Raw genomic sequence first — 11,008 nt, forward strand, 5'->3', positions numbered from 1 at the left:
GCTGTCATATAACTCTCCCTGTCTGTTTTTCCCCCCCCCACAGGGAGACCTGATTGGCTGACCTCGACCTTGCTTGGAGCCATGTGACTGGATCACACGAAGAAGCCTGCTGCAGAGCTCATTTTAAGACATCAGTTCAATGGTGTTTGGTGTGTTTTTTTTAGTTTCTGCCTGGTTGTTCCGGGCTGTTCTGCTTCCACCTCCCTCCGCTAGTGGGATGGCCACCCTACGGCAAGGCTTCCCGTGGCTGGGTTGAGGGCTCGCCGAGCCCCCTCCTCTGGTTGGCCGGCCAGTCACTCACGTGATGGACTAGAAGGTCTGAGGCCTGACGCGTTCTGGTGGAGTGAGGCCTTATCACACGGACGGCCATATTGGAAGTGGAGGGTGCAGATGGGAGAGGGGGTCGATCAGAAATCACTACATAGAGATATGGACCTATAGGACTGATGGCTGACCCTGAGACTTAGAGTAATGGGTTGCAGCTTGACTTCTGGGTTGTTTCATTCATCCACCAAACTACCCACTGACCCGGAGGACATTTTGAGACATTCATTGCAATGGACCCATTTATTTCCCTTCTGTTTTTTTTTTTTTTGTGGGGGGGGGGTCGTTGTTTGGGCCAGAGGAGGGGTGACTGAAAGGGGAGCGACTGGTTTTCGTTGTCTCCATCCCTCTCCACCACTCTGGGCTTTCTATGCAAGCCGAAGCTGCTCTTCTCCTTAATACTGACAAGAGAGACAGCCCTCCTCTTCCTCTGTTCAGTTTCAGGAGGAGGAACATTCAAAAGTTCACGCTCTGTTGAATCTGTAGTTGTTTGTGTGAAAAGTTATCAACCGCCTACTTGAGTTCTTTCAGAGAGTCAAACTATGCGTGTGTGTTGTTTTGTTGCTGTTTATTTGTACGAGGCTTTTTATTTTTGTGCGTTGTTCGTTCCACAGCGTTGGTCTCGTCACTATTCATGTTTTTGTATTATTTTAGCAGTTTATTTGATTTTTTTCTTTGTGTCTTGTTGGCTTGACGACCATGTTTCCATCTCACTCTCACCCAGTGGTGAAACAAACTCCTTTGGCTGTTTTGTCCCTGTGTTGAACGCTACTGGGCCTTTCTGTGGTGGCGGTGACAGCTGTCTCCTGGTTTCCTTTCCCAAAGGGTCATCCAGTTTACAGAGTAGCTCCAATGCATCTGCTCCAGCTCCCAGCTGCTCAGCAAGGGCCCCGGCTTAAAGGGAGAGGACATATTTGTGCCTGGAGGTACTTTGGCTTAGAGAGAAGAGGAACGGAGAGGAGCAGAGATGTACCATCCTGGTGCTCTCCAAGCTGTGACCCGGCAGGTTGCACTAATCAGAGGTGCTGCCTGGACTCTTCAGATGCTGCCTCTAGTTCCATCCAGCCGTCCATCTTCACTGGGCACTGCAGAGGCTGGAGGGGGAGAGGGGTTCTCAGACAGGCAGGCAGCCCAGGTCGTGAAGTGCACAAGGCTTTTGTTTTGTGTGTTTGTGCACACTGTCTGAGACCTACATGACTATATGAGAACGGTCTGCAAGCCACCGTCTGGCTGTCGCTGCTGCTAGTCTCTCACCGAACGGCATCATGGGTTATCTGCAGTCCTCCCTCATCAATGGACATGTAAGAACACAAAGGGGAAAGTCTCTAGAGCTGTCAGAGGATGCTCAGTAGATATGACTGCACTCACTCTCCCTCTGTTCTGGCCTGTAGTGATGGAGGGGCGGGCAGCTCTCTCCCTCTGTTCTGGCCTGTAGTGATGGAGAAACGGGCAGCTCTCTCCCTCTGTTCTGGGCTGTAGTGATGGAGAAACGGGCAGCTCTCTCCCTCTGTTCTGGCCTGTAGTGATGGAGAAACGGGCAGCTCTCTCCCTCTGTTCTGGCCTGTAGTGATGGAGAAACGGGCAGCTCTCTCCCTCTGTTCTGGCCTGTAGTGATGGAGAAACGGGCAGCTCTCTCCCTCTGTTCTGGGCTGTAGTGATGGAGAGACGGGCAGCTCTCTCCCTCTGTTCTGGCCTGTAGTGATGGAGAAACGGGCAGCTCTCTCCCTCTGTTCTGGCCTGTAGTGATGGAGAGACGGGCAGCTCTCTCCTGTAATATTTATTCTAGGACGTCTAGTTGTGGAGTGCTGTGTTACTGGGAGTTGGCACATGCCCCTGCTAATTTTTTGGTGAATTTGCGCAATTGCAAAATGGAGTCTCTCCTGCAGGCCCACCTCCTCTCACCTCCCTCTCCTTTCCAACTATCTCTGTCTGTCTGTGTGTGGCTGCATGGCGTAAACATTAGCCCCACACAATGTCCCTCCTAGTGGATCAAGTCAGATGCACATTTGCTTTGGGACACTGTTCCCATCTCCGAACCTCTCACTGTGGTTTCTGTTTATAGTGTACAGAGGAATTCGTTTTTCAACGGTTGTTGGACGCTATCGGAAAATGTCCTATGCTTTCTGTCTTGTTAGCCCCCCCCCCCCTTTCCGTTGTTGATATAATATGATAAACTGTGGAGTCCACCCCTTCAGTAGCCTCTGTTGTTGTTAACCCCTCCACCAGTAGCCTGTATCCCCACTCTTGAAGCCCATGATGCCATTTTAGTCCCCTCGTCACACACGTTCCCAAGCCGCCTCGACCACCCTCAAGGAAAACAAGTCACATTTCAACCTTGTCACTTTAACCCTCACTCATTTGTTGCTCTTGTTTTTTTGTTTGTTTTTGGTTCCATGAGATACTGCTCACGAATACTTTGTGTTGTTATTAGTACCTGCCGGGATAGACGAAGGCTGAGGGCCGGGCTGAGGGCCGGGCTGAGGGCCGGGCTGAGGGCCGAGCAGCAGTCCACAGAGGAGTCATAGAGAGGTAGAACTCAGCAGATTCTCCCACCGCGTCCACTCTTCTCCTGCTAATGATCCCCATTAATCCTGCCGCAGCCGCACAGCGCCCACTCAACCGCTTGTCTGTAAATCAGTAAATCTGATTCGCCGTGATGCTTTCCTTGCCCTTCATGGATCTGGCGTGCTTTTGAGAGAGCAGCACAGGAAATCTGAACTAATAAATTAGATTTTTTTGTGTGCGTGTGTGTTTTATACAGAAATGTGATTTAGCGAAGCCGATGGGAATGACACGTTTGTTGTGGCAGCGGCGGTGAAACAGACCTCAAAGCCACCAAAGTGGCGTTTCATTCACCAAGAGATCAGGCGAACGCTATCATGAACAATTAAATAGGCCGTACTCAGAGCACTGCCCCCTGTGAGAGTCCATTCATTCCAGTAATACTCTAATAGTTCTCCTAATCAGACACGTTCCAGTTGAATTCCCCTGCTAAACACTAATATAAGAGGCCTGTAGGATCCATAATGATCCAGTCACTAGAGAAAGGGGATCTCCATTCAAGTCAATGTTCAATGACGTCTGGAACGCCATTCTATTGCTTCTATTTCTATGGTGGGCTCATCGAGGTTGACTTTGGTTCTGTCCTGTAGTGATGTCAGTTCATATGTTACTGTTGTATGAATGTTGTTGACAGGTGACCTGGTTGATAAGCCCTACTCTCACCACAATACTGTTGATGCTCAGCCTTGATTGGATGCTGGCACAGATTATCCCCCCCCCCTCCTGTCCTTTTCTCTGAAGTAGAGGGTTTAGGTTTTGTTTGGAAATATGTCTAATATGTTTTTTAAAAATGCTTTTAACGCGTTCTGTATGGTGTGAGATGGGAGGTGAGGTCAGAACCAGATTATATATTAATAGTAATTTAACAGGTCTGTTAAACCAGAACCTCTGCTGGTGAAACATTTTTTTTTTTCATGATACGCGGAAAAATGTGCTTGATACATTTTTTTTTTTTTGAGGATCGAGTTTGGGGATTTTTTTTGTTTTTTTTAATACAGACAGAGAAATTAAATAATGATCATACTCCCACGGCAGCCGTTGTTGAGGTGTTGTCTCACTGTGCTTGGGTAGTCTGTCATTCCTTGTGTTACTCACACCGCGGGGGGACAATGTTCTTGTGGGAGTTTCTTTATTCATAACCCCGCCCCCTAAACCCACGTCCCCTAAACCCACGCCCCCTAAGCCCACGCCCCCTAAGCCCACGCCCCCTAAACCCATGCCCCCTAAACCCACGCCCCCTAAACTCACGTCCCCTAAACCCACGCCCCCTAAACCCACGCCCCCTAAACCCACGCCCCCTAAACCCACGCCCCCTAAGCCCACGTCCCCTAAACCCACGTCCCCAGAGCAGTGGCTCAGTATCAGTCATCGGTACTTGAGAGAGAGATGTTTACAGCTTTTTTAATTGCTATGTTTTGTTTTGGTTCATCCCCCTCTTTGCCCCTCCCCCTTTCCCCCCCCAGGGTTTCTCTCTTATGTAAAGTGTATATTACCACATGTCTTTTTTTATACAATGCTGTAACTTGCCTTTGTACATTTAGGCGAAAAAATAAATCTTTTTATGAGACAATCACTCCTGTCCCATATGTCTTGTCTTTTTTTTCTCCACAGGGAAGGAAAAGGATCACAATAGGTGTTGTTATTAGGAAACCCTTAAGTTAATGCGTATGATACAGGTTAATGATGAGCATGATACAGGTTAATGATGAGCATGATACAGGTTAATGATGAGCATGATACAGGTTAATGATGAGCATGATACAGGTTAATGATGAGCATGATACAGGTTAATGATGAGCATGATACAGGTTAATGATGAGCATGATACAGGTTAATGATGAGCATGATACAGGTTAATGATGAGCATGATACAGGTTAATGATGAGCATGATACAGGTTAATGATGAGCATGATACAGGTTAATGATGAGCATGATACAGGTTAATGATGAGCATGATACGGGTTTGTTGCGTCAACGTGATACAGGTTTATTGCGTCAACATGATACGGGTTTATTGCGTCAACATGATACAGGTTTATTGCGTCAACGTGATACGGGTTTATTGCGTCAACATGATACAGGTTAATGATGAGCATGATACGGGTTTATTGCGTCAACGTGATACGGGTTTATTGCGTCAACGTGATACGGGTTTATTGCGTCAACGTGATACGGGTTTATTACGTCAACATTCTGGTACTTGCTTGCATGAAAAAAAAAAATTATAATAATTGAAAGACTGATTTGATATAGTTCAAATAATGGTTCACCAAATACAAACAAATTCAGTATACACTTCCTAACTAGAGGCACACGCATACCATTAGACCATTAAAATCCTTGTAATAAGCTGTCATAACATCTGTCATAACATAGTTTATTGCGTCAACATGATACAGGTTTATTGCGTCAACGTGATACGGGTTTGTTGCGTCAACGTGATACAGGTTTATTGCGTCAACATGATACAGGTTAATGATGAGCATGACACGGGTTTATTGCGTCAACGTGATACGGATTTGTTGCGTCAACGTGATACAGGTTTATTGCGTCAATGTGATACGGGTTTATTGCGTCAACGTGATACGGGTTTGTTGCGTCAACGTGATACAGGTTTATTGCGTCAACGTGATACGGGTTTGTTGCATCAACGTGATACGGGTTTATTGCGTCAACGTGATACGGGTTTATTGCGTCAACGTGATACGGGTTTGTTGCGTCAACGTGATACAAGTTTGTTGCGTCAACGTGATGCAGGTTTATTGCGTCAATGTGATACGGGTTTATTGCGTCAACATGATACGGGTTTATTGCGTCAACGTGATACGGGTTTATTGCGTCAACGTGATACGGGTTTATTGCTTCAACGTGATACGGGTTTATTGCGTCAACATCATACGGGTTTATTGCGTCAACGTGATACGAGTTTATTGCGTCAACATGATACGGGTTTATTGCGTCAACGTGATACGGGTTTATTGCGTCAACATGATACAGGTTTATTGCGTCAACGTGATACGGGTTTATTGCGTCAACATGATACAGGTTTATTGCGTCAACGTGATACAGGTTTATTGCGTCAACATGATACGAGTTTATTGCGTCAACATGATACGGGTTTATTGCGTCAACGTGATGCAGGTTTATTGCGTCAACATGATACGGGTTTATTGCGTCAACGTGATACGGGTTTATTGCGTCAACGTGATACGGGTTTGTTGCGTCAACGTGATACGGGTTTGTTGCGTCAACGTGATACGGGTTTATTGCGTCAACGTGATACGGGTTTATTGCGTCAACGTGATACGGGTTTGTTGCGTCAACGTGATACGGGTTTGTTGCGTCAACGTGATACGGGTTTATTGCGTCAACGTGATACGGGTTTATTGCGTCAATGTGATACAGGTTTGTTGCGTCAACGTGATACGGGTTTATTGCGTCAACGTGATACGGGTTTATTGCGTCAACGTGATACGGGTTTATTGCGTCAACGTGATACGGGTTTACTGCGTCAACGTAATACGGGTTTATTGCGTCAACGTGATACGGGTTTGTTGCGTCAACGTGATACGGGTTTATTACGTCAACGTGATACGGGTTTATTACGTCAACATTCTGGTACTTGCTTGCATGAAAAAAATAAAAATAATAATTGAAAGACTGATTTGATATAGTTCAAATAATGGTTCACCAAATACAAACAAATTCAGTATACACTTCCTAACTAGAGGCACACGCATACCATTAGACCATTAAAATCCTTGTAATAAGCTGTCATAACATCTGTCATAACATAGTTATAACATCCTCATAATATATCACTGTGATGCATTATAATACCAAAGTGCATCATCAGGGCTGGACCTAGTCACTAAGCGACGTAATTATAAAAGTCAATCAGGGTCTCTACTTAACGTTGAGTTAGAATAGTAGAATACACATGGTGCAATTTCTACATTTGGTTGTACATCAGCAGATTTCCCTCTCATGTCAGTCTGTAACTATGTTTCCCTCATGTCAGTCTGTAACCATGTTTCCCTCTCATGTCAGTCTGTAACCATGTTTCCCTCTCATGTCAGTCTGTAACCATGTTTCCCTCTCATGTCAGTCTGTAACCATGTTTCACTCTCATGTCAGTCTGTAACCATGTTTCCCTCTCATGTCAGTCTGTAACCATGTTTCCCTCTCATGTCAGTCTGTAACCATGTTTCCCTCTCATGTCAGTCTGTAACCATGTTTCCCTCTCATGTCAGTCTGTAACCATGTTTCCCTCTCATGTCAGTCTGTAACCATGTTTCCCTCTCATGTCAGTCTGTAACCATGTTTCCCTCTCATGTCAGTCTGTAACCATGTTTTCCTCTCATGTCAGTCTGTAACCATGTTTCCCTCTCATGTCAGTCTGTAACCATGTTTCCCTCTCATGTCAGTCTGTAACCATGTTTCCCTCTCATGTCAGTCTGTAACCATGTTTCCCTCTCATGTCAGTCTGTAACCATGTTTCCCTCTCATGTCAGTCTGTAACCATGTTTCCCTCTCATGTCAGTCTGTAACCATGTTTCCCTCATGTCAGTCTGTAACCATGTTTCCCTCTCATGTCAGTCTGTAACCATGTTTCCCTCTCATGTCAGTCTGTAACCATGTTTCCCTCATATGTCAGTCTGTAACCATGTTTCCCTCATGTCAGTCTGTAACCATGTTTCCCTCATGTCAGTCTGTAACCATGTTTCCCTCTCATGTCAGTCTGTAACCATGTTTCCCTCTCATGTCAGTCTGTAACCATGTTTCCCTCTCGTGTCAGTCTGTAACCATGTTTCCCTCTCGTGTCAGTCTGTAACCATGTTTCCCTCTCGTGTCAGTCTGTAACCATGTTTCCCTCGTGTCAGTCTGTAACCATGTTTCCCTCATGTCAGTCTGTAACCATGTTTCCCTCATGTCAGTCTGTAACCATGTTTCCCTCATGTCAGTCTGTAACCATGTTTCCCTCATGTCAGTATGTAACCATGTTTCCCTCATGTCAGTCTGTAACCATGTTTCCCTCATGTCAGTCTGTAACCATGTTTCCCTCTCATGTCAGTCTGTAACCATGTTTTCCTCATGTCAGTCTGTAACCATGTTTTCCTCATGTCAGTCTGTAACCATGTTTTCCTCATGTCAGTCTGTAACCATGTTTCCCTCATGTCAGTCTGTAACCATGTTTCCCTCATGTCAGTCTGTAACCATGTTTTCCTCATGTCAGTCTGTAACCATGTTTCCCTCATGTCAGTCTGTAACCATGTTTCCCTCATGTCAGTCTGTAACCATGTTTCCCTCATGTCAGTCTGTAACCATGTTTCCCTCATTTCAGTCTGTAACCATGTTTCCCTCATGTCAGTCTGTAACCATGTTTCCCCCTCAAGTCAGTCTGTAACCATGTTTCCCCCTCAAGTCAGTCTGTAACCATGTTTCCCTCATGTCAGTCTGTAACCATGTTTCCCTCATGTCAGTCTGTAACCATGTTTCCCTCTCATTTCAGTCTGTAACCATGTTTCCCTCTCATGTCAGTCTGTAACCATGTTTCCCTCTCATGTCAGTCTGTAACCATCATGTCAGTCTGTAACCATCATGGCAGTCTGTAACCATGTTTCCCTCTCGTCAGTCTGTAACCATGTTTCCCTCTCATGTCAGTCTGTAACCATCATGTCAGTCTGTAACCATGTTTCCCTCATGTCAGTCTGTAACCACGTTTCCCACATTGGCCAGAGTTAGGCACTGATACATTTGATGATGCAGTATGCCACATTGGCCAGAGTGGGGCTCTGGTTTACCGATAGAGTTCTCCTCTCATCCAGGTTATGAGAGCTTGTTCAGCACAGCACCATAATAATGCCATTTGTTTCTCCACTCTCTCAGTGCATTCATTGCACGTTGGCCTAGTTTACAAAAGTGAGTTCAAGGATATGGGTCAGAGTGTGTTTTCTTAGTCTAGCTGGAGATTTGCCAATAGCCCAGCTGCAGGGTTCTTTTCAGCTTTTTGAGAAATCAGGTGACCTGACTGGCTGGGAAAAAAAATCAGGTGACCAAGCCTGACTGGCTCAATATAAAAGCGCCATACAAACACTCCAGCCTTGCACACAGCGGTTTCTATGGAGACACGGTTGGAAGAAGGGAGCACTGCCAGAATGAATGAGCTACACACTGAAGCGCACAGTCTCAAGAAAATGACTGTTCCTACCGGAGTCTTTGCCTCTGGCTGTATTGAGAGCAATGACGTTTTACTTACCCATGTATAGTTTTATATTGGATTTGTCCTCATGCGTAGGCTAATTGAGGTGGGTAAGTGTATGGATTAAACAAATTAAAAACGACTCCTTCCCACAGACACATCAATAATGTCAAATCAAATCAAATGTGACAGATGAATACAACCAGTGTTTTAACAGTGATGCCAATTTAGCAATTTTGTTGCTAGATTTAGCTCTGAATGACACTAAAACTATTTTCTCTGTCACACACTCAGTCACAACACACGTGCCTGGCTGCAAAAGGGCATTGTGAGTGACGTCAGCAGTAGTATATGCATTCGACGAGACAAACCCAACGAATATAGTTGGTCACGAATGTTTGATCTTGAACAGAACTTACAACATCAATCAACATGTCTCAATCAAAATTGTAGAGAAAAGAGTGTGAGTCTGTACCTGATTTGAAAAGGTTGCTGAAGCCAGTAACTGGGGGATGATTGTCTGGCATACTGTGCGTACTGCAGATCAGATTTGCTTGCAAAAGCAAAACTGTACAACCCCGCAACGCAGTCTCTATTACCACAGTTGGTTAAGAAAGTGGATAACTGCAAAAGGGCAGAAGCTACTATGGCCATTGGCCATTAACGGAGCATTGTTCGCTGCTAGCATGCAACCATTTTAGGTATGGCTTGCAAAAGCTGCCTTTTCAGATTCTGTGGCAGCAACAAACTTACAAAGGCACCGTACCAAGTGCACAGAAATGATTAGGGGAGTACTGGCTCCTTATTTTCTCAAAAGGGTAACATCAGATGTGGGGGGATGAGAAGTTCTGCCTCCTTTTGGATGAGTCCACTGATGTCAGTGTTTCCAAATACCTGGATTTGGTGATTCGGTATTTCAGTGCTAAAACAATAACCGTTGTGTCCACATTTCTCGGGCTGGTTGAATTGGAAAGGGGGGCGATGCCAGATCAATAGCAAAGGCAGTAGCTGAGTTTCTTGAGAAGTGTAACTTTTAAAACGAGAATCTTCAGGGTATTGGCACTGATAATGCGTCCGTGATGACTGGGATGCACAACGGGTTGCACAACATTTTAAACGAAGAATATGCATTGCCCAATTTGCTACTAATCCACTGTGTGTGCCATTCTTTAATCCGCTGTCTGTGCAGCATCCAAAGAAACCATCCCTAGGAGTGTTGAGTACTTAAGCAAGGAGCTGCAAGCAAGGCTCCCAGACAACCTAGAAGCCTTGTGAAACATGGCCTTGTTCAGTGTTAAGGAAACCCTAAAGCACAATAAAGACACCACTGAAATGATTAAAGTAGCTGAGCTACTGAGGTACCAGCCTCAAACAAGTGATAAAATTGTTTCCCAATGGAGAAACATCCATCTGTTTAGGTGGGACTCAACTGAAAATACAGTCGTGTTTTGAAGTGAATAACGACACGGACTCTTCCGGGTCAAATCCTTATGAGGAACTGTGCAAAGCTCTCACTCGCTGCCCTCTCCTTGCCACACTCGCATGTGGAGGTTGAACGGCTGTTCAGCCAAATGAGTGTGTTCAAGTCAAACTTAAGAAATAGAATGTCACTGCACACTCTCAACTCCATACTCCTGGTGCGGTATGGACTGAAGCTGGCTGGTGATACCTGTTACCACCATAAACTACAATTTGTATTCTTTTTTATACCTTTGACTATTGGATGTTCTTATAGGCACTATAGTATTGCCAGCCTCATCTCGGGGAGTTTCTAGGCTTGAAGTCATAAACCGCGCTGTGCTTCAAGCATTGCTAAGAGCTACTGACAAACCGTGGAAAGTGTTGTTTGAATGGATGAATGCTTACGAGCCTGCTGGTGCCTAACATCGCTCAGTCAGACTGCTCTATCAAATATCAAA

The 11,008-nt window shown here is 45.3% G+C and overlaps 1 protein-coding gene across 2 annotated transcripts in view; it reads left to right on the plus strand.

The window, feature by feature from the left end:
* Positions 1 to 4,459, plus strand: part of LOC110521236 (zinc finger protein 609) — a 181,666-nt gene extending 177,207 nt beyond the window's left edge. For both annotated transcript variants that reach the window (XM_036968847.1, XM_036968845.1), the window contains exon 9: positions 44 to 4,459. The gene's annotated coding sequence lies outside the window, so the exon portion shown is untranslated. The remainder of the gene's footprint in view (positions 1 to 43) is intronic.
* The last annotated feature ends 6,549 nt before the right edge of the window (positions 4,460 to 11,008 follow it).

Source organism: Oncorhynchus mykiss, chromosome 30 (assembly GCF_013265735.2).
Source record: "Oncorhynchus mykiss isolate Arlee chromosome 30, USDA_OmykA_1.1, whole genome shotgun sequence".
Lineage (NCBI taxonomy): Eukaryota > Metazoa > Chordata > Actinopteri > Salmoniformes > Salmonidae > Oncorhynchus > Oncorhynchus mykiss.